At 39.9% G+C, this 24,000-nt stretch overlaps 1 protein-coding gene and 1 long non-coding RNA gene across 2 annotated transcripts in view; one reads left to right on the forward strand and one right to left on the reverse strand.

The window, feature by feature from the left end:
• The window catches only part of LOC143289879 (uncharacterized), a 1,754-nt gene extending 399 nt beyond the window's left edge, over positions 1 to 1,355 (reverse strand). Inside the window, exons 1-2 of the long non-coding RNA XR_013056287.1 lie at positions 1,255 to 1,355; positions 645 to 718 (exon numbers count right to left, since the gene is read on the reverse strand). This is a non-coding gene — a long non-coding RNA (uncharacterized LOC143289879). The remainder of the gene's footprint in view (positions 1 to 644; positions 719 to 1,254) is intronic.
• LOC143289630 (nose resistant to fluoxetine protein 6-like) overlaps positions 1 to 24,000 on the forward strand; it is a 71,279-nt gene that overhangs the window by 31,143 nt on the left and 16,136 nt on the right. The gene's annotated exons all lie outside the window — the stretch shown is intronic.

The raw sequence follows: 24,000 nt of genomic DNA on the forward strand, positions 1-24,000 counted from the left end.
GACAGTTATGCTAAAACATTATTGGTATATAGTGCTGCATATTGGATCATTTTGACAACTAGTGCATCATTTTTATAAATGTCTTCTAGTAACAGTTGGCGTTTATCATTGCATTTGCTAGCATTCATTTTAACATTTCCTGACATATTTGTTTTCTCTAGAGACATCATTCACTTTTGATTTTCATCCCACAGAGGTTGCAAGCATCACTAAATTGCAAATGTCTCCATCACACCAGTTGCATTCCATGGCGAACTGGTCACTAACATAGCTCAGTAAGGAGTTCACAGGTCCGTATCACTGTCCTTAGCACCCATTTCTGTATTTGGCGACTTACTTCTTGCTGTTCATCATCAGGAAGTGCCATGGCAGAATCACGACATTTCCTTCTGATTCAGCGTTTTAAGAATGTAAGTATGCATGTGGTTTCATTTTTTTTTTTAATGGATTACAGACACTTGTATCACGAGTTCCTGTTGGCTTCCTGCCAGAAATTTAATGTCATCTGCAGAGCCTACGTTTGTGCCAGTTCTTCCCACGCTGACTGATATAATTTTAAAATGAGTCAAAACTATGTTACACTTCCTGAAATCCACATCATTTCTGCTTTAAAGTATAGTCTCATTTAGATAGTAATGCCTCACCTGTCGGCGTCGGAGGCTCCATCTGTCTCGAACCCACTGGCAGCGGCGGTGTCGTGTCGACGACCTCTGTCCCTCTGGACATATATTTTTTCATCAGTAACATTTGACACATACTTCATTTCAATAGTTAAACCCACTTAATTTCGTTTTTGACAATTTCAAGGAAAAACCTGCCAAAAATTATACCTATCAATATTACTTCACAATTTAATTCCTATTATTTTGCCAAGACAAATATCAATTGGTTGAAAAAATCTTACATAAAAATATTAACTTAACATTTTCAACTTTTCTGTAATCTCCCACCATTCTATTCCATATATAGAATCTGCCAAAGTTGGGTCAAAATCCTAAATTTTGTTTACAAAAGATTCAGGTCATGCTTTATCCCAGTTTCATTTTCTAAATTAGTCACACACTTGTACAATGAGTTCTTGCTCACTGCCTGCCAGACATTTAAGGTCATCTGCAAAGTGTGTGTTTGTGGTGGTGGTTCTTCCAATGCTGACTGCTCGTGAGTCACTCAAGTTAGTCAAAGCTATCTTACACTTACTGAAATCCACACGATTTTTAGTCAAAGTACAATCCAATTTTGATAGGAATACCTCACCTGTCGGTGTCGGTGGCCCCATCTGTCTGGAACCCACTGGCTATGGCGTCCTGGCTGCTGGCATTGGCAGCGTCCTCCCCGATGCTGGTGTAGGCGTCCTCTGTCCCCCTAGACATACATTTTTTCATCAGTAACATTTATGACTGATAAATTTCAATAGTTAAACGCTCTTACTTTCAGTTTTTGACAGTTTTAAGGAGAAAAGAGCCAAAAATGACACCTATAATTACCTAACATTTCAACTTCTTTTATTTTACAAAAATAAATATGCGTAGTTTGAAAAAATCTGAAAACTGATTAATCTGCTTTGATTCTTTGGGATTTAAATTCCTAACATTTTCATCTACATTGTAATCTCCCACCATTCTCTTCCATTTTTAGAATTCACAAAAGGTAACACAAAATCCTAGAAATCTGTTTACAAAAGATTCAGGTGATGTTTTAACCAAGTTTCATTTTTTAAATAATTTACCGATATTTAAATGATGTGTTCTTGCTCACTGCGTGCCAGACATTTTAGGTCATCTGCAAAGCCTGTCTTTGTGGTGGTTCTTCCAATGCTGACTGCTGACATTATCTTCAAATGAGTCAATCAAAGCTATGTTACACTTCCTGAAATCCACATGATTTCTAGTTTAAGTACAGTCTGACTTTGATAGGAATATCTCACATGTCGCCGTCGGTGGCTCCATCTTTCTCGAACTGACTGGCAGTGGCGTCCTGGGTGCTGGCATCGGCAGCATCCTCCCCGGTGCTGGCATTGGCGTCCTCTGTCTGGACATATATTTTTTCATCAGTAACATTTATGACTGATAATTTACTTACTTTCAGTTTTTGACAGTTTCAGGAATATTCTATGAATATCTATCAATTCAACTTCTTTTATTTTACAAAAATTAATGAACATGCGTAGTTTGAAAAAATCTGAAAACCGACTGATCTGCTTTGATACTTTTAGATTCAAATTCTTAACATTTTCATCTCCCACCATTCTATTCCATTTTTTAGAATCCACCAAAGATAACACAAAATCTTCAAAATTTGTTGACAAAAGATTCACATAATGCTTGATCGAAGTTTCATTTTCTAAATTAGTTATAGACACTTGTACGATGAGTTCTTGCTCACTGCTTGCCAAACATTTAAGGTCATCTGCAAAGCCTGTCTTTGCGGCGGTGGTTCTTCTAATGCCCATTGCTGACATGATCTTCAAGTGAATCATTCAAAGCTAGGTTACACTTACTGAAATCCACTCAATTTTTAGTCGAGTACAGTCTGATTTTGATAGGAATACCTCACCTGTTGGTGTTGGTGGCCCAATCTGTCAGGAACCCATTGGAAGCGGCGTCCTGGGCGCTGGCATAAGCAGCGTCTTCCCTGATGCCGATGTAGGCATCCTCTGTCCCCCTAGACATATATTGTTTCGTCAGTAACAGTTATGAGCGATAATTTTAATACTTAAACGCACTTACTTTCAGTTTTTGACAGTTTTAAGGAAAAAAGAGCCAAAAATGACACCTATAATTATCTAACAATTCAACTCCTTTTATTTTACCAAAATGAATAGATGTAGTTTGAAAAAATCTGAAAACTGATTAATCTGCTTTGATTCTTTTGCATTTAAATCCTAACATTTTCATCAACATTGTAATCTCCCACCGTTCTATTCCATTTTATAGAATCCACCAAAGTTGTCAAAAAATCCTTAAAAAAAATTTATTCACAAAATATTCAGGTCATGCTTTATCCAAATTTCATTTTCTAAATTAGTTATAGACACTTGTATGATGAGTTCTTGCTCACTGCCTGCCAGACATTTAAGGTCATCTGCAAAGCCAGTGTTTGTGGTGGTGGTTCTTCTTCCAATGCTGACTGCTGACATGATCTTTAAGTGAGTCAGCCAAAGCTATGTTACACTTCCAGAAATCCACATGATTTCTAGTTTTAAGTGCAGTCTGCTTTTGACAGGAATATCTCACCTGTCAGCGTCGGTGGCTCCATCTGTCTGGAACCCACTGGCAGCGGTAGCGTCCTCCCCAGTGCTGGCGTTGGCACCCTCTGTCCCCCTGGACATATATTTTTTTGTCATTGACACTTATGATAGATACTTATTTTAATAGTAACACAATTTCGCTTTTGACAGTTTCAAAAAAAAAAGGAAAAAAAAGAGCCAAAAGTGATACCTATAAATTTTTAACAATCCAACTCCTTTAACTTTGCCAAGATAAACAATTATTCACAGTTTGAAAAAATCTAAAAACTGATTGATCTGCTTTGGTGTTTTTTGGATCTAAATTGTTAATTTCATCTGCATTGTTGTCTCCCACCATTCTATTCCACTTTTTACAAAAATCCTTTTTTGATGTGGACTTTGGGTTGCTCAGGTAGGCTTGATGCAGATGGCATTTCTCATCCAGAAGCTGCTCGATTTCATCACAATTTTCATCAAACCAGTCTTTGTGCTTTCTGGTCATGGGTCCCAGGGTCTCTGAAGCTGTACTATAGATCAGCTCACGCAGGGTCCTCCAGTCAAACTCCACATTCTGGTTGTCCAGAGAGGCGGATTCCAGACGATCTTCCAGCAGCTCCACAAAGGACTGTTTGATGGTAATGTTTTTCAGCTTAGCGATGTTAAGCCGTTTTGGAGCCTTCTGGCCTTGGGGGCGTCTCTTGGGCTGGATTCGAATATTCAGCTTCGAGACTACAAGGCGATGGTCTGTCCAACACTCGGCGCCGCACATGGTCTTTGTTACACGTACATCTTGCCTATCCCTTTTCCTGATGATGACATAATCGATGAGATGCCAATGCTTTGAGTGAGGGTGCATCCATGACGTCCTGTTACGGGTAGGGAGGCAGAAAACTGTGTTGGTTATCAGCAGTTCATGCTCTGCACAGGTCTGAAGGAAAAGCAATCCATTTGGGTTGCAGTGGCCCACACCGTGCTTTCTAATCACTCCATCCCAGGAGATGTAGTCAGAGCCAACTCTAGCATTGAAGTCCCCAAGAATGATGAGCTTATCTGCTTTAGGGATAGCAGCAATGACAGAGTGAAGGTCCTCGTAGAACTTCGCCTTCACTTCATCCGGGTTGGTCATGGTTGGGGCGTAGGCACTGACAATGGTGAGGTGCTTCTGGCCAGATGCCAGTGGGAGTTTCATGGTCATAAGCCTATCGTTGACTCCCTTTGGGATTCCAGCTAGCTTGCTGACAAGTGCTGTTTTTACTGCAAAACCAACGCCAGCCTCACGTCGCTCTTCGCTTCCTCGTCTACTCCAGAAGAAGTTGTAACCAGATCCCTGTTCACAGAGCTCGCCTTCGCCTGCAAGCCGAGTCTCACTCAAGGCTGTGATGTCAATGTTGTATCCAGCCGCGGTATGCTGGCCAGGGTGATATGGAGCAGGCAATTTTTAGGGCACCTTTTCTAGCCCCTTCCTCATGCCAGGGAGGTGAGCAGTGCATTCCTAAAGAGGGCTGCTCAGACGGCTGCCGAGCTCCATCGCTGCTCCTGTCGACGAAGAACGACCCTATGGCCTGAGCCGCCTGCGTGCAGGTCTGCGACTGCGACTGCCAGTGTACCCACACCTGTCGTTTCGTCGCTCGCCTGTCGCCACAGGACTTGGGGGTGATGAAATGATGAAGGATGAAAGGTCATTTTGGATGACTGATGACTTGCGCGATGAGTTTGTTTAAAGTGAAGAGGAGTTGCACAACGTCGACCTCACTCTCTCGTCCGGGTCCACCAATTTCCAGTGGCAAGACTAAGTCGAGACGACTGGAAGATGAGCACGGATGCAGTGGATGACCAAGATATCCTTTCGGTGTCTCATCTTGCTCTCTGCACTCCACAGTGCGTTGCTGTAACCGCCTTCCTCTCTGTTGAACCGATAGGTTTCTTCCGCAGATTCTGCCGGATCCAGACTTCGCATGCATGGGTAGACACACCCCGGGGGCCAACTGCGTGTGGCATGCACACATCACGGTGGAGCTAGATGGCCGTCGGTGGCTCTCCTGAGCCAACGCCCTTTTATGGATCTCCATAAGGGTGTCTAGCCACCCGCCTCACCAGTCCCGGAAGGGAGCGGTGGGAGTGCCGGTTTAGTCGCCGGCAACCCGACCCTGAACAGGTTGTACTGGATTACAGGTTACCAGTAGCAGATCTAATGACCTGACCTGACGCTAGGAAGGGTTAGGGTTAACCTCAACACCATGCTGAACTCAGTGCACACATCCACTCAGGGCAACCATCCAGGGAGAGAGACAAATGGACGGACACACACACACACACGCACACACACACATACGCACATGGACAGACAAGACAAGACAGAGACAGACAGAGAGAATGGAAAGATGAGGGGGGAAGGGTTGACTTAGCTTTTTCAGAGGCCTCATGAAGTCCCTTGTTCATGTCACAGATCCCTGATAACATGCCCACATACAAATGGTCAAATACATTTAAGACTGTCAAATTATTTAAACATGAATGGTGTCAGGGCTTTCTGGGATCTTGGGAAAGGGAGAGGGGCTTTTTGCAAGCAAAAATATATCAAATAAAGCCAATGGTTGAGCTTACAAAACGATAGTTATGCTAAAACATTATTGGTATATAGTGCTGCATATTGGATCATTTTGACAACTAGTGCATCATTTTTATAAATGTCTTCTAGTAACAGTTGGCGTTTATCATTGCATTTGCTAGCATTCATTATTAACATTTCCTGACATATTTGTTTTCTCTAGAGACATCATTCACTTTTGATTTTCATCCCACAGAGGTTGCAAGCATCACTAAATTGCAAATGTCTCCATCACACCAGTTGCATTCCATGGCGAACTGGTCACTAACATAGCTCAGTAAGGAGTTCACAGGTCCATATCACTGTCCTTAGCACCCATTTCTGTATTTGGCGACTTATTTCTTGCTGTTCATCATCAGGAAGTGCCATGGCAGAATCACGACATTTCCTTCTCATTCAGCGTTTTAAAAATGTAAGTATGTATGTTGTTTCATTTTTTTAATGGATTACATACATTTGTATCACGAGTTCCTGTTGGCTACCTGCCAGAAATTTAATGTCATCTGCAGAGCCTACGTTTGTGCTAGTTCTTCCAATGCTGACTGATATAATTTTAAAGTGAGTCAAAGCTATGTTACACTTCCTGAAATCCACACCATTTCTGGTTTAAAGTATAGTCTCATTTAGATAGTAATGCCTCACCTGTCGGCGTCGGAGGCTCCATCTGTCTCGAACCCACTGGCAGCGGCGGTGTCGTGTCGACGACCTCTGTCCCTCTGGACATATACTTTTTCATCAGTAACATTTGACACATACTTCATTTCAATAGTTAAACCCACTTAATTTCGTTTTTGACAATTTCAAGGAGAAACCTGCCAAAAATTATACCTATCAATATTACTTCACAATTTCATTCTTTTTATTTTGCCAAGATAAATATCAATTGGTTGAAAAAATCTTACATAAAAATATTAACTTAACATTTTCAACTTTTCTGTAATCTCCCACCATTCTATTCCATATATAGAATCTGCCAAAGTTGGGTCAAAATCCTCAAATTTTGTTTACAAAAGATTCAGGTCATGCTTTATCCCAGTTTCATTTTCTAAATTAGTCACACACTTGTACGATGAGTTCTTGCTCACTGCCTGCCAGACATTTAAGGTCATCTGCAAAGTGTGTTTGTGGTGGTGGTTCTTCCAATGCTGACTGCTCGTGAGTCACTCAAGTTAGTTGAAGCTATCTTACTGAAATCCACATGATTTTTAGTCAAAGTACAGTCCAATTTTGATAGGAATACCTCACCTGTCGGTGTCGGTGGCCCCATCTGTCTGGAACCCACTAGCTGTGGCGTCCTGGATGCTGGCATCAGCAGCGTCCTCCCCGATGCTGGTGTAGGCGTCCTCTGTCCCCCTAGACATACATTTTTTCGTTAGTAACATTATGACTGATAAATTTCAATAGTTAAACGCTCTTACTTTCAGTTTTTGACAGTTTTAAGGAGAAAAGAGCCAAAAATGACACCTATAATTACCTAACATTTCAACTTCTTTTATTTTACAAAAATAAATATGCGTAGTTTGAAAAAATCTGAAAACTGATTAATCTGCTTTGATTCTTTGGGATTTAAATTCCTAACATTTTCATCTACATTGTAATCTCCCACCATTCTCTTCCATTTTTAGAATTCACAAAAGGTAACACAAAATCCTAGAAATCTGTTTACAAAAGATTCCGGTGATGTTTTAACCAAGTTTCATTTTTTAAGTAATTTACCGATATTTAAATGATGTGTTCTTGCTCACTGCGTGCCAGACATTTTAGGTCATCTGCAAAGCCTGTCTTTGTGGTGGTTCTTCCAATGCTGACTGCTGACATTATCTTCAAATGAGTCAATCAAAGCTATGTTACACTTCCTGAAATCCACATGATTTCTAGTTTAAGTACAGTCTGACTTTGATAGGAATATCTCACATGTCGCCGTCGGTGGCTCCATCTTTCTCGAACTGACTGGCAGTGGCGTCCTGGGTGCTGGCATCAGCAGCATCCTCCCCGGTGCTGGCATTGGCGTCCTCTGTCTGGACATATATTTTTTCATCAGTAACATTTATGACTGATAATTTACTTACTTTCAGTTTTTGACAGTTTCAGGAATATTCTATGAATATCTATCAATTCAACTTCTTTTATTTTACAAAAATTAATGAACATGCGTAGTTTGCAAAAATCTGAAAACCGACTGATCTGCTTTGATACTTTTAGATTCAAATTCTTAACATTTTCATCTCCCACCATTCTATTCCATTTTTTAGAATCCACCAAAGATAACACAAAATCTTCAAAATTTGTTGACAAAAAGATTCACATAATGCTTGATCGAAGTTTCATTTTCTAAGTTAGTTATAGACACTTGTACGATGAGTTCTTCCTCACTGCTTGCCAAACATTTAAGGTCATCTGCAAAGCCTGTCTTTGCGGTGGTGGTTCTTCTAATGCCCATTGCTGACATGATCTTCAAGTGAATCATTCAAAGCTAGGTTACACTTACTGAAATCCACTCGATTTTTAGTCGAGTACAGTCTGATTTTGATAGGAATACCTCACCTGTTGGTGTCGGTGGCCCAATCTGTCAGGAACCCATTGGAAGCGGCGTCCTGGGCGCTGGCATAAGCAGCGTCTTCCCTGATGCCGATGTAGGCATCCTCTGTCCCCCTAGACATATATTGTTTCATCAGTAACAGTTATGAGCGATAATTTTAATACTTAAACGCACTTACTTTCAGTTTTTGACAGTTTTAAGGAAAAAAGAGCCAAAAATGACACCTATAATTATCTAACAATTCAACTCCTTTTATTTTACCAAAATGAATAGATGTAGTTTGAAAAAATCTGAAAACTGATTAATCTGCCTTGATTCTTTTGCATTTAAATCCTAACATTTTCATCAACATTGTAATCTCCCACCATTCTATTCCATTTTATAGAAATCCACCAAAGTTGTCAAAAAATCCTTAAAAAAAATTTGTTCACAAAATATTCAGGTCATGCTTTATCCAAATTTCATTTTCTAAATTAGTTCACACACACTTGTATGATGAGTTCTTGCTCACTGCCTGCCAGACATTTAAGGTCATCTGCAAAGCCAGTGTTTGTGGTGGTGGTTCTTCTTCCAATGCTGACTGCTGACATGATCTTCAAGTGAGTCAGCCAAAGTTATGTTACACTTCCAGAAATCCACATGATTTCTAGTTTTAAGTACAGTCTGCTTTTGACAGGAATATCTCACCTGTCAGCGTCGGTGGCTCCATCTGTCTGGAACCCACTGGCAGCGGTAGCGTCCTCCCCAGTGCTGGCGTTGGCACCCTCTGTCCCCCTGGACATATATTTTTTTGTCATTGACACTGATGATAGATACTTATTTTAATAGTAACACAAACAATTTCGCTTTTGACAGTTTCAAAAAAAAAAAGGGAAAAAAAGAGCCAAAAGTGATACCTATAAATTTTTAACAATCCAACTCCTTTAACTTTGCCAAGATAAACAATTATTCACAGTTTGAAAAAATCTAAAAACTGATTGATCTGCTTTGGTGTTTTTTGGATCTAAATTGTTAATTTCATCTGCATTGTTGTCTCCCACCATTCTATTCCACTTTTTACAATCCAAGGTGTCACAAATTCCTGAATATTTGTTTACAAAAGATTTAGATTGTTTTATCCCAGTTTCATTTTCTTAAAGTTACAGGCATCTATATAATGAGTTCCTGCTCACTGCCTGCCACACATTTACTGTCATCTGCAAAGCCTAAGCCTAATATGATTTCTATTCAGTGAATATATTTTGCCCTGGCCAAGTCCTTCCGTGCGTACAAATACCAGTAGGGTTGTTTCATGGGCTACCATGCCATGTTTGTGCACTGCACTACCTGCAACTTACATATTTTCATTCCGAGTTTGTAAAAGTACAAAGAAAGCCAGTATTTCCTGTACTTGTATGATTTTATGTTGTGTAATACGTGTTTATGATCTGAAAGTGAGTGTCTTTTTTTAAATATCATGTGTATCCATATTTATTCTACCAATATCAAATAATTGTACTGTCAAATCAAAGCCAAGGATGTGAGAAAAAAACATGCCAAATATCTTTGAGATATCTCAATAACTGAATGAGCAGTGAACTGTTCAGTGAACATACCAAGGAAAGCAGTATTTTGCCCTGGCACGCAGTAATACCAGTAGGGTCGTTTCATGGGTTACCATGCCAAGTTTGTGTACTGGCACTAACACCGAGTGATGTATTTTCATTCTCAGTAAATGTACAAGAAAACCCATTTTTCCAGTACGTTTGATGTTTTATGGTCAGGAATGTGTGAGTGTATGTTCCGAAAGTGTGTTGTTTTTAAAATATACATTACCAAGGAAAGGATAACACAAAAACTGGAAACATTATAACATAATGCTGTCACTTCATTGCCAAGGGTATGAGGGAAAAAAACATGCCAAAAATCTTTGAGATACCCCTATAAATGAATGAGCAGTGAAAACTTTGGTGAACCTACCCAAGAAAAGCTAAAATTAGGCCTGGCACACAGCAATCCAAAAAGGAAATTTTCTATCTGGCAGAAATGTCAGACCCCTGCCGGAGTTTGCACGAGTTGGGTCACGGTTAAGTATGTGTAATTAAAAGGGTTATTTACTGTGGCAGTGAAGGGGTTAAGTACAGTCTGATTTTGAAAGGAGTGCCTTACTGTCTTGTCTGTCTTTACATCTAGTCAAGGCACAAGACCCGATTTTGACAGCAGTCCCTCACCGTAAAGTAGTGGTGGCCCCATGTTCCTGGATCCCGCAGGCGGTGTCCTGCTCAGCCCCGGTGTTTCTCAAGTCGTGGCGCTGTCCTCAGTGGGCTGCCTGAAAACTAGGAAACTCAGGGCATTCGCGCCACACTTATTTGTTCTTCACAATCCACACACACACACACACACACACAGCATCCATACTGTGCAGTGTGTTAGGGTTAGGAAAGGTTAGGGTTAAGCTCAACACCATGCTGAACTCGGTGCACACATCCACTCAAGGCAACCATCCACAGAGAGAGACAAATGGACGGACACAGACACACACACACACACGCACACACACACGTACACGCACATGGACAGACAAGACAAGACAGAGACAGACAGAGAGAATGGAGAGATGAGGGGGGAAGGGTTGACTTAGCTTTTTCAGAGGCCTCATGAAGTCCCTTGTTCATGTCACAGATCCCTGATAACATGCCCACATACAAACGGTCAAATACATTTAAGACTGTCAAATTATTTAAACATGAATGGTGTCAGGGCTTTCTGGGATCTTGGGAAAGGGAGAGGGGCTTTTTGCAAGCAAAAATATATCAAATAAAGCCAATGGTTGAGCTTACAAAACGATAGTTATGCTAAAACATTATTGGTATATAGTGCTGCATATTGGATCATTTTGACAACTAGTGCATCATTTTTATAAATGTCTTCTAGTAACAGTTGGCGTTTATCATTGCATTTGCTAGCATTCATTATTAACATTTCCTGACATATTTGTTTTCTCTAGAGACATCATTCACTTTTGATTTTCATCCCACAGAGGTTGCAAGCATCACTAAATTGCAAATGTCTCCATCACACCAGTTGCATTCCATGGCGAACTGGTCACTAACATAGGTCAGTAAGGAGTTCACAGGTCCGTATCACTGTCCTTAGCACCCATTTCTGTATTTGGCGACTTATTTCTTGCTGTTCATCATCAGGAAGTGCCATGGCAGAATCACGACATTTCCTTCTCATTCAGCGTTTTAAGAATGTAAGTATGCATGTGGTTTCATTTTTTTTTTAATGGATTACAGACACTTGTATCACGAGTTCCTGTTGGCTACCTGCCAGAAATTTAATGTCATCTGCAGAGCCTACGTTTGTGCCAGTTCTTCCCATGCTGACTGATATAATTTTAAAATGAGTCAAAACTATGTTACACTTCCTGAAATCCACATCATTTCTGCTTTAAAGTATAGTCTCATTTAGATAGTAATGCCTCACCTGTCGGCGTCGGAGGCTCCATCTGTCTCGAACCCACTGGCAGCGGCGGTGTCGTGTCGACGACCTCTGTCCCTCTGGACATATATTTTTTCATCGGTAACATTTGACACATACTTCATTTCAATAGTTGAACCCACTTAATTTCGTTTTTGACAATTTCAAGGAAAAACCTGCCAAAAATTATGCCTATCAATATTATTTCACAATTTAATTCCTTTTATTTTGCCAAAACAAATATCAATTGGTTGAAAAAATCTTACATAAAAATATTAACTTAACATTTTCAACTTTTCTGTAATCTCCCACCATTCTATTCCATATACAGAATCTGCCAAAGTTGGGTCAAAATCCTCAAATTTTGTTTACAAAAGATTCAGGTCATGCTTTATCCCAGTTTCATTTTCTAAATTAGTCACACACTTGTACAATGAGTTCTTGCTCACTGCCTGCCAGACATTTAAGGTCATCTGCAAAGTGTGTGTTTGTGGTGGTGGTTCTTCCAACGCTGACTGCTCGTGAGTCACTCAAGTTAGTCAAAGCTATCTTACACTTACTGAAATCCACACGATTTTTAGTCAAAGTACAGTCCAATTTTGATAGGAATACCTCACCTGTCGGTGTCGGTGGCCCCATCTGTCTGGAACCCACTGGCTGTGGTGTCCTGGGTGCTGGCATTGGCAGCGTCCTCCCCGATGCTGGTGTAGGCGTCCTCTGTCCCCCTAGACATACATTTTTTCATCAGTAACATTTATGACTGATAAATTTCAATAGTAAAACGCTCTTCCTTTCAGTTTTTGACAGTTTTAAGGAGAAAAGAGCCAAAAATGACACCTATAATTACCTAACATTTCAACTTCTTTTATTTTACAAAAATAAATATGCGTAGTTTGAAAAAATCTGAAAACTGATTAATCTGCTTTGATTCTTTGGGATTTAAATTCCTAACATTTTCATCTACATTGTAATCTCCCACCATTCTCTTCCATTTTTAGAATTCACAAAAGGTAACACAAAATCCTAGAAATCTGTTTACAAAAGATTCAGGTGATGTTTTAACCAAGTTTCATTTTTTAAGTAATTTACCGATATTTAAATGATGTGTTCTTGCTCACTGCGTGCCAGACATTTTAGGTCATCTGCAAAGCCTGTCTTTGTGGTGGTTCTTCCAATGCTGACTGCTGACATTATCTTCAAATGAGTCAATCAAAGCTATGTTACACTTCCTGAAATCCACACGATTTCTAGTTTAAGTACAGTCTGACTTTGATAGGAATATCTCACATGTCGCCGTTGGTGGCTCCATCTTTCTCGAACTGACTGGCAGTGGCGTCCTGGGTGCTGGCATCGGCAGCATCCTCCCCGGTGCTGGCATTGGCGTCCTCTGTCTGGACATATATTTTTTCATCAGTAACATTTATGACTGATAATTTACTTACTTTCAGTTTTTGACAGTTTCAGGAATATTCTATGAATATCTATCAATTCAACTTCTTTTAATTTACAAAAATTAATGAACATGCGTAGTTTGAAAAAATCTGAAAACCGACTGATCTGCTTTGATACTTTTAGATTCAAATTCTTAACATTTTCATCTCCCACCATTCTATTCCATTTTTAGGAATTTAAATCCCAAAGAATCAAAGCAGATTAATCAGTTTTCAGATTTTTTCAATCTAGGCATATTTATTTTTGTAAAATAAAAAAAGTTGAAATAGGTGTCATTTTTGGCTCTTTTCTCCTTAAAACTGTCAAAAACTGAAAGTAAGAGCGTTTAACTATTGAAATTTATCAGTCATAAATGTTACTGACGAAAAAATGTATGTCTATGAGGGAAAAAAAACATGCCAAAAATCTTTGAGATACCCCTATAAATGAATGAGCAGTGAAAACTTTGGTGAACCTACCGAAAAAAAAAGCTAAAATTAGGCCTGGCACACAGCAATCCAAAAAGGAAATTTTCTATCTGGCAGAAATGTCAGACCCCTGCTGGAGTCTGTACTAGTTGGGTCACAGATATAATCTTCAAGTGAGTCAAAGCTATGTTACACTTCCTGAAATCCACATCATTTCTGTTTAAAGTACAGTCTCATTCAGATAGTAATGCCTCACCTGTTGGCGTCAGAGGTTGTATCTGGCAGCGGCGGTGCTCGTGTCGATGACCTCTGTCCCTCTGGACATATATTTTTTCATCAGCAATATTTATGACAGATATTTCAATAGTTAAACCCACTTAATTTTCTTTTTGACAGTGTCAAGGAAAAACCTGCCAAAACTGATAACTATCAATATTACTTAACAATTTAATGCCTTTTATTTTGCCAAGATAAATATCCATTGGTTGAAAAAATCTTGCATAAAAATTCCTAACATTTTCATCTATATTGTAATCTCCCACCATTCAATTCCACTTATACAATTCACAAAAGCCAACACAAAATCCTCAAAATTTGTTGACAAAAGATTCAGATAATGCTTTATCCAAGTTTCATTTTCTAAATTAGTTAGACACTTGTACAATGAGTTCTTGCTCACTGCTTGCCAGACATTTAAGGTCATCTGCCTGTCTTTGCAGTGGTGGTGGTTCTAATTCTGACTGCTGACATGATCTTCAAGAGAATCAGTCTCATATTTTACACTTCCTGAAATCCGGAAGATTTTCAGTCTAAGTACTGTCTGACTTTGATAGGAATATCTCACCTGTCAGCGTCAGTGGCTCCATCTGTCTGGAACCCACTGGAAGCAGCGTCCTGGGTGCTGGCATCACCAGCATCCACCCCGGTGCTGGTGTAGGCGTCCTGTCTCCCTGGACATATATTGTTTTGGCCAGTAACATTTATAACTGATAATTTTAATAGTTAAATACAATCACTTTCAGCTTCTGACGGTTTCAAGGAAAAAGAACCAAAAATGATACCTATAAATACTTATAATTCAACTCCTTTTATTTTGCAAAGATAAATAAATATGCGCAGGTTAAAAAAAATATGAAAACTGATTCATCTACTTTGATACTTTTGGATTTTAATTCTTAAGATTTTCATCTACATTGTAATCTCCCACCATTCTATTCCATTTTCTTTAGAATCCGCCAAACACAAAATCCCCAAAATTTGTTTACAAAAGATTCAGATAATGCTTTATCCAAGTTTCATTTTCTAAATTAGTTACAGCCATTTGTACGATGAGTTCTTGCTCACTGCTTGCCAGACATTTAAGATCTGCAAAGCCTGTGTTTGCGGTGGTTCTTCTTCCAATGCTGACTGCTGACATGATCTTCAAGTGAATTAGTCTAAGCTATGCTACGCTTCCTGAAATCCACAAGATTTTTTGTCCAAGTACTGTCTGATTTCGATAGGAATATCACCCGTCAGCGTCAGTGGCTCCATCTGTCTGGAACCAACTGGAAGCGGCGTCCTGGGTGCTGGCATCACCAGTATCCACCCCGGTGCTGGTGTAGGCGTCCTGTCCCCCTGGACATATTTTTTCGTCACTGACATTTATGACAGATACTTCATTTTAATAGTTAAATGCACTAAATATCTTTTGACAGTTTCAAGGAAAAAAGAACCAAAAATGATACCTATGAATACTTATAAATCAACTCCTTTTATTTTGCAAAGATAAATAAATATGTGAAGGTTCAAAAAATCTGAAAACTGATTCATCTACTTTGATACTTTTGGATTTTAATTCTTAACATTTTCATCTACATTGTAATCTCCCACCATTCTATTCCATTTTTTAGAATCCGCCAAAGATGTCACAAAATCCTCAAAATTTGTTTACAAAAATATTCAGGTAATCCTTTATCCAAGTTTCATTTTATAAATTAGTTACAGACACTTGAATGACGAGTTCTTCCTCACTGCCTGCCAGACATTTAAGATCATTTGCAAAGCCTAAGTTTGTGGTTGTTCTTCCAATACTGACTGTTGACAAGATCTTGTTATGAGTCAAAGCTATGCTACACTTCCTGTTATCCACATGATTTCTAGTTTAAGTGCAGTTAAATTTTGGTAGGAGTGCCTCACCTGTTGGCCTCAGTGGCCCCACCTGTCTTATCTGCCTTACCATCTGGTCAAGGTGCAAGATCCGATTTTAAGAGCAGTCTCTCACCCAAAGGCAGTAGTGGCCCCATGTTCCTGGATCCTGCTGGTGGTGTCCTGCTCAGCCCTGGTGTTGTCCCAAGTTGTGGCGCTGTCCTCAGTGGCCTGCTTGAAAACATGGAAACTAAGGGCATTCACACCGCAGTTATTTGTTCTTCACAATCCCCCCCCCCCCCCGCCCCACACACACACATGGCACCCATACTGTGCAGTGTGTCAGGGTTAGGCTTAGGTTGTTAGTAAGGGTTAGAGGGTTAGAGTTAAGCTCAACATCATGCTCAACTCAGTGTGCACATCCACTCAAGGCATCCATCCTCAGGGAGGGACAGAGATGGACGGACACACACACACACACACACACACACACACACGGACAGACAGGCAAGACAGACAGAATGGAGAGATAAGGGGGGGGGGGGGGAGTGCGGGAGGTCGACTTAGCTTTTTTCAGAGGCCTCATGAAGTCCCTTGTTCGCGTCCTTGATCCCTAATAACATGACCACATACAAATTGTCAGATACATTTAAGACAGTCAATCAAAGTATTTAAACATGGTGTCAGGGCTTTCTGGGATCTGGGGAAAGGGAGAGGGGTGTTTTATTCAAGCAAAAATATATCAAGTAAAGTCAATGGTTGGGTTTACAAAACAGTTATGCTAAAACATTACTGGTACATAGTGCTGTATATTGGATCATTTTGACAACTAGTGCATCATTTTTATAAATTTCTAGTAACAGTTGTCATGTATCATTGCATCTGTTAGCTTTCATTATTGACATTTTCTAATATATTTCTTTGTTTTGTCTAGACATCATTCACTTTTGATATTCATCCCACAGAGGTTGCAAGCATCACTAACTTGTAAATGTCTCCATCACATCAGTAGCATTCCATGGGGAAATGGTCACCTGCTTCAGCGTTTTAAGTAAGTAAGTATGCATGTTGTGTAACTGCGTCGAAAAAGAAAAAAATGTGGTAACAAAGAGTATCTAAACGTAAAATGCATAAAAAAAAACACTTGACAATTGGAATGAGCTGGGGGGGGGGGGGGGGGGGTCGGGGGGGGGGGGGGGAGGCATAAAGAAATTTCAAAATAGTTTTATAATGCCCTGAACATTTTCTTTTTCATCTTTTAATCCCTTTTGGGGCATGGAGGATATTGAATAACGCCGCTGATATTTTTCAACAAAATGAGACATAAAAGCAAGTGAAAAAATTGATTTAAAAGGGGGGTGGGGGATGGGGGGAACAGAAATATAAATGATCATTAAAATTCTTATCTTGTAACCTTTTCATTTAAAAAAAAAAAAAAGGAACACTTTCAGGCACTCTTTTCACACCTTTCAACAAACTGCAAAAATGAAAAGCTGACTTAAGATTAAAATTGTGCATAATGTCAACCACAATTATATCCACCAACACTTTTGGGCAAGACTTCCACCCTGCCCCTCCTGTTATGCATTACTGCATCCCCCCTCCACACCATCCCTACTAAGGTGTGTGGCAATATTAACAATTTTGCCCGTCGACTCTTCTAGGTTGAAGTCGGAATGGCTGTGTACCCGAATGGGTATACCCGTTTTGGCGTAACATAGTATCCACTTCTGGTTCGACATTCTTTTTTTTTTTTTTTTTTTTCCCCGGACTTTCTTGGGTCGACCACCGTTTTATTTTGTACATGAATTCATTTTAACAATTCAGAGTAGATGGAAAAGAAAGGGGAAAAAAACAAAGAAAGAAAAAAAAATGAATACAGTGTACATTAACAATAACATCATCATCATAAGTCATTATACTTATAATATATTGTTCTATTAATTTGGTCAAGGTGGACACATTTTCATCATGTGTAACAGTGCAGTTTTATAACATATATTAGCATCAGCATAGAGTTATGGACACTTTGCTTCGCTAACGTAATGTGAAAAGAACACAACCCACACATAGGATATCTTATGTATGAACACATTTCCTCTAGTTTTCTATACGTGACTATATAAAACACCCATTACACAGTCGTGTTAAACATTATTACTGCAGACACATAAGTGCACATGAATACACACATGCATATATTATTTACATACTCGCATACTTACACATTCACGTACATCTGTTCAAGTTTTTAAAATTATATATATATATATCATTGAGCCTTCATTATTATTGTGCATTTTGATCTTTCATACTATTTTGTTATGGGTTACTGTTTTCAAGAAGTTTTATATATGGACACCATTTTCTCATAAATACAGCACTTAACATTTCCGTTGAATGCATATATCTTTTTACTTTATAACTATTTCTTAAATCATTCAAAAAGTGCTCTATACATGGTTTAATCTTATTTATTCTGCATTTATAAACAAAATATTTTGCAACAAGAATAATATAGTTGAAAATTTCATCTATTTTTGTAATTTCATCATTTCCAAATAGAACTAATTCTATGTTTAACTTAACGTTTGAGCAAGTATCACATCTTTCTTTAAAGACGTTCTCTAATTCCTTCCAAAACAATTGAGAGAACTTGCAAAACCATAGATAATGTTGTACTGAATCTATTTCATTTTTACAAAAATTGCACTTGTCACTGTTTGTAATACCCATTTTCTTCAGAATTTTGTTTGTAACTAAAATGTTGTGACAAATTCTAATTTGAAACCACTTTAATTTTATCTCTTTTACTTTTTTTATTTGCTTCATGGTGGTTACCCAGTTAACGATGATATCTAATTTTTGCTCCCACTTAACAAAAGAATTTATATTGTAAATAAAGAGTGGTTCGAGAAGTATATCATAATATAGTTGCCAGCCTTTCATAGTAGAGGATATTAAGTGTAGTGCTTTCGATTGTTCATTACATGTTTTATCACTTAGATAAATATTATGTGTAATTAAGTAACTTTTTATCGAATGTATCAATCCCGTATACACTAAATAATTTACATTAATATTATATTTTTCTGTAAAGCATGTGTAACTAAGGAAGCACCCATTCTCATCAACATCATCTCTAACCAGATATATATTATTTGTCCAACATTTGTAGTGGATTGTATTGTTACCAACTCTAAATTTGTCGTTATAAAAGAGGGGCTCTGCAAGTACCTTGTGTGACTCTTTTAATTCTATTTGTTTCGTAAAATTCGTGTATGCCTGAAAAACATCTTTCCAAAATTGGTTACATTCGATAGTCAGAAACTTTTTTGAACCATAAAGATTTAGTGAGTTAATTTCTTGGCATTTTATAAGTAAGATTCTCTTCCACTTTGGTGTTCCTGTGTATAATTTCCTTATCCATGTTATCTTAAGAGCATGTATAAACTTTTTTATGTCTGGTATACCTATTCCTCCATTTCCAACTTTATGTATTGAGTATTTTCTTTTATCTGGCTTTTTATCCCATACGAATTCATAGCATAGTCTCTGTAATTCTTTTATTTCTTTGTCTGGAGGGTTTGGAAGAAGAATCCATAAGTATATTAGCTTTGAAAGTATGAGAGATTTGAGAATAGCAAAAACGTTTTCACCAAATCTTGAATAATTTTTTTGCTTCTATTAATTTGTCCCTTGTGTTCACTTCAGTTATTTTTGATAGATCGTTTAAAAACCATATACCTAAAATCTTGAATTTGGGGGGGTTCCATTTCATATTCTTTTCTGGTTCGACATTCTTATACTCTACTTAACATTTTTGGCCATCAGCAGTACAAAACATACGTGAAAAAATACCAAACGGGCAAAAATGTTAAGTAGATATATATAGAAATGTCTACTACAGCGGACGATTTTAAAGGCAACTTGGATCGATTAGAAAGGTGTCTAAAAAGGGATGCTTTTTGGGGCATCCCATGCACCTAGCAAGGGGCTTGGAAAGAATGGGGGATACGCAAAGTGAAGGCGAAAATGTCACGGACGGGTATTATCGATTTTGCCCGTCTCTTGTACAAAACATACATGAAAACGATTAAGACGGGAGTGTGAATGTATACACAAGTTTGAGTTTGTGTCAGTACTTGCAATGAAACTTGTCTCGAGTCCAAACGTGTCTTAAAGCGGATGTCTTTGTGGGGCATTCCATGCATCTGGCATGGGGCTTGAAACAGAAACGGGAATTTGCAAAGTGAAAGAGAAATTCGAGAAGAATACGAGAACGTTGTCAGTGTCCGATCTGCGATACGGGACGTATAAAGCAGTTTGATCGAAAGCGGTCAGTGTGCGCAATCGCCGGTTATTTGAAGTGAAGACAGAATGAACTGTACCGTGCTTCGCGAGAGAATGAAATCCAGAGTGGAGGACGAGACAATGGGTTCCGATCCTAACATGAACTACTGTGTACTTACGGAGAGAATGTCGATCGGTGGATATATATCATTTGTAGGTCTCCTCAGAAACACTCCACTGACGGCAGGCACTGGTCAGTTTGATCACAGGTGCGTGACTGGAGCCACTATGACGGAATGAACTGCAGTTTTAAAGGAACGCTGGTTTGGCAGTAGATGCGTTACTGGGACCACCGTTTATGACGGAATGAACTGGAATGTTAAGGGGACATTGGCTTGGATACATGTTACCCAACGGGTGCTCCGGTCAGAGAAGCAGCTCCACAGCAGGGTCCCTGTCCTGTGTCGTCACAGCGCCCTCGTTCCACAGTGCAGTCTCCAGTCGGGGGATCAGGCGGCGGCCTCGTCATGCGTGTTTGGGAAGCTGCCCTCGTGGTGTGACAGTGCCAGTAATGATCTTCTGCACAACACAATATGTGTATGTACTTACACACACACACACACACACACACACCGGCAGAGTGACACACATAATGACACACACACACACACACGTTACTATGGTGTTTAGAAGCGAAAACATCTCACCCGTGGACAAAACGGCACCTGCTTGAGATTCACATGTGAAAGGCGGAGAGAAGGGATCCACATGTAAAGTTTTCATCCGTTTATTCCTTCTGAAAATAGTGAAAGATGTCAAACCAGATTTCTTCGCCAGTCTTTCTTTTAGTCTGTAGTGATCTGTCATTCGTGAAATGGGTGACCTGAAATATGCGGTATAGACTCACTCACTGGTGGGGGGGTGTCCACACGAGCAGGGCGTGACGGCCCGGCAGTGAACTTGGGTGGTGATGATGCCAGCCTTTCAGCTGCTCTGTGGGTTTCCTGCAACAACATACTTCAGTGTTCGTGACCGCATCACTTGGCAGTGTTGTAGGCTTACTGAGATAAAACGGAATGAATCGATATTGAAAGAAACATCGTGTGAAAATCAGTTTCACGTTTGTAAACAGAACGGAGTGCAATGTTAATACTTGTGTCACGGTTCTCTTTAATTTCTTATCTGTTAAAAGTGTGTGATTCTAGACGAATGTAATACAGATTCTTTCCGTCTTTTATTATATGCCCCATAGTGTCCCAACACCATCACTTACCATACCCCCCTCCCCCCGCACCCCCCCCCCCCCTCACACACACACACTTCGGAGACTTGTATACGCGCAGGGGCATACCCCTGCACAGCCTCACTACACGCACACATGATGGCACAGCGTCATTCGCAAAAACTGACTGAATGAAAAGAATAAAACAGCTCAGTTGCATGAAACACTCACGTGTGTACGACGGAAAAACAGGATGACGGCAGTCTCCTGTGGTGGGCCAGTTCGTTCCTTTCGGCCTGTTTCGTTGTACGTCCTTGCTGTATCGGTTCCGACAGCACTGACCGGGTACACGTGGAAATCCAGACACTGGGATTTCCATTCCCTGTATTGCAGTGCTCAAATGCGTTGCACAGAGGACTTCACATTAAAAAGGAGCGGGACTGGTGGGACCTTCCTCAACAACGTGCTGCGAAGAAAAGTAACAGTCCGAAATTGGAAAGTGCATTTTAACGACCGAGTCAGTGTCCGTGCTGAACTTGAACCGTTTCAACTGGACAGCTGGACGTTCCTTTCTCGTGATGCTTGCGCCGGCTGTGAATGTTCAACCGAGTCAGCGATTTCGCGCGCGTGCGCGCGCTCGTGTGTGTGTGTGTGTGTGTGTGTGTGTGTTAACTTCATTCCGTGATTGCCCGTGGTGTGTGTTAGACAGCTTCTTTCCTCGAGAGCACGTGTCACGTACGTGTGTGCTGTGTCCTGTGTTGCATGTCAGTATGCTCCTGGCTTTCCGTGGAGAACTGAGGACGAGACAAAATAATTTGCTGCACAGATGGCCATTCTTTTCATACGCACAGACTTGTTCATGTTACGTTCCGAACCCATTGTCTAGTCCTCCACTCTGGTTTTCATCCTCCCGCGAAGCGCGGTGCAGTTCATTCCGCCTTCACTTCAGGTACAAGATTGTGCACAGCAGTGACCTCTTTCCTACGTCCCCTTCGTGCACATCCACTTCAGCAGACCAGGGACAGGTCGTGCATGTACAATTACAACATACCTTCAGCATGTGTCTGTGTGTCAGTGAACAGTGACAACTTCATTCCGTGTTTGTGTGTCCGAATAGTCGCCCGGGGGCTGACAATTTCGTTCTGTAACTGATGATGTTGTGCGTGAACACTCACAAGTTCATTCCAGGATTGTGTGTGTAGGCATTGACAACTGACTTCATTCCGTAGTTTGGTGCGTGTACACTGACAACTTCATTCCGTCCAAGTGTGTGTGTGGCTTTGCAAAACATGCGGAATCATGTATCAGTAAGTACAATCGCAAACCCTTGTGTCGTCGTACGCTTTCGTTTTCAGCCTCGCGCGACCGCCACACTTCATTCCGCCGTTTACAGTTTCGAACTGAAGTGCACAACTCTTGCGCGCTTACCTCTTGCCATCGGAATCGCGCATGACCGTTTACAAATAATTCAGACGGGCAAAAACGTAAATGCCCGTCCGTGACATTTTCGCCTTCACTTTGCGTATCCCCCATTCTTTCCAAGCCCCTTGCTAGGTGCATGTAATGCCCCCAAAAGCATCCCTTTTTAGACACCTTTATAATCGAGCCAAGTTTCGTTTAAAGTCGTCAACTATAGTAGACAATTCTCTATATATCTAATTAACATTTTTGCCCGTTTCGTAGCTTTTTCACGTATGTTTTGTACTGGAGACGGGCAAAACTGTTAAGTAGAATATAAGAATGTCGAACCAGAAAGGTGGACAACTTTTCAGTCCAAAGGGTATACCCATTTGGGTACACAGTAATTCCGACTTCAACATAGAAGAGTCGACGGACAAAATTGTTAATATTGCCAGGTGTGTGGGGAGGGAAGCGGTTGGGGAGGGGGGGTGGAGAGAGAGTACAGGTGTGGATTTTTATGTTTGCTTGGGTCGTGCATAATATGTGGGCATGCATGTTGTGTTACTTTTTTTTCTTGTCTTTTTTTTTTTTTTTTTAATGTTTCAACAACATATCAGTGTGAGATCTTTGATCAATGATTTACGTTTCATGTATGTCTTTGAGTTCAGTTTGATTTTCCTGTCTTTCTCAATTCTACACCACTATCAATAATCTGTGATGATTTGAACACCCTTTAAAACTTTTTATATATCACAATGAAGAATAAAAAAGCTGATCTAAAATGTATACAAAAACGTGACAGTTATGATAGAGGAGGGGTGAACAAAGAAATCTGCCATTCAATGCTTGAACTAAAGTTACTGACCACATTTTGCGGTAACCAGATTTTTCTGTTTTCTATGATTAAGGTGACCAGCCAAAAATGATAAACTGAAAACAAAATGAGAGATGACTTCAAATATCAATAATGAAATATTTTGTTTTGTTTGTTTTTAGCCATTTTGGCTAGGAATGGGAACCACCATCCCTGCTACCAAAACCTGTCACTATAATGTAAACTATTCTCGACTTTCTTTTTTGGCCATGATTTCCACCCTGCCCCCTCTCCTCCCCTGCCTCCACCACCCCCACCATTCCTGCTGCTGGAAACATATTGGAAATATACCTCCTTTTTGTCCCCATCCCCTGCCCTCTTTACTCAACTGGGAAAAGGCTGGAGAGGTCTGGGGTGAATATCTTTCCAACATTGTTCCTTCTTCAATG

Source organism: Babylonia areolata, chromosome 14 (genome assembly GCF_041734735.1).
Source record: "Babylonia areolata isolate BAREFJ2019XMU chromosome 14, ASM4173473v1, whole genome shotgun sequence".
NCBI classification, from domain to species: Eukaryota; Metazoa; Mollusca; class Gastropoda; order Neogastropoda; family Buccinidae; genus Babylonia; species Babylonia areolata.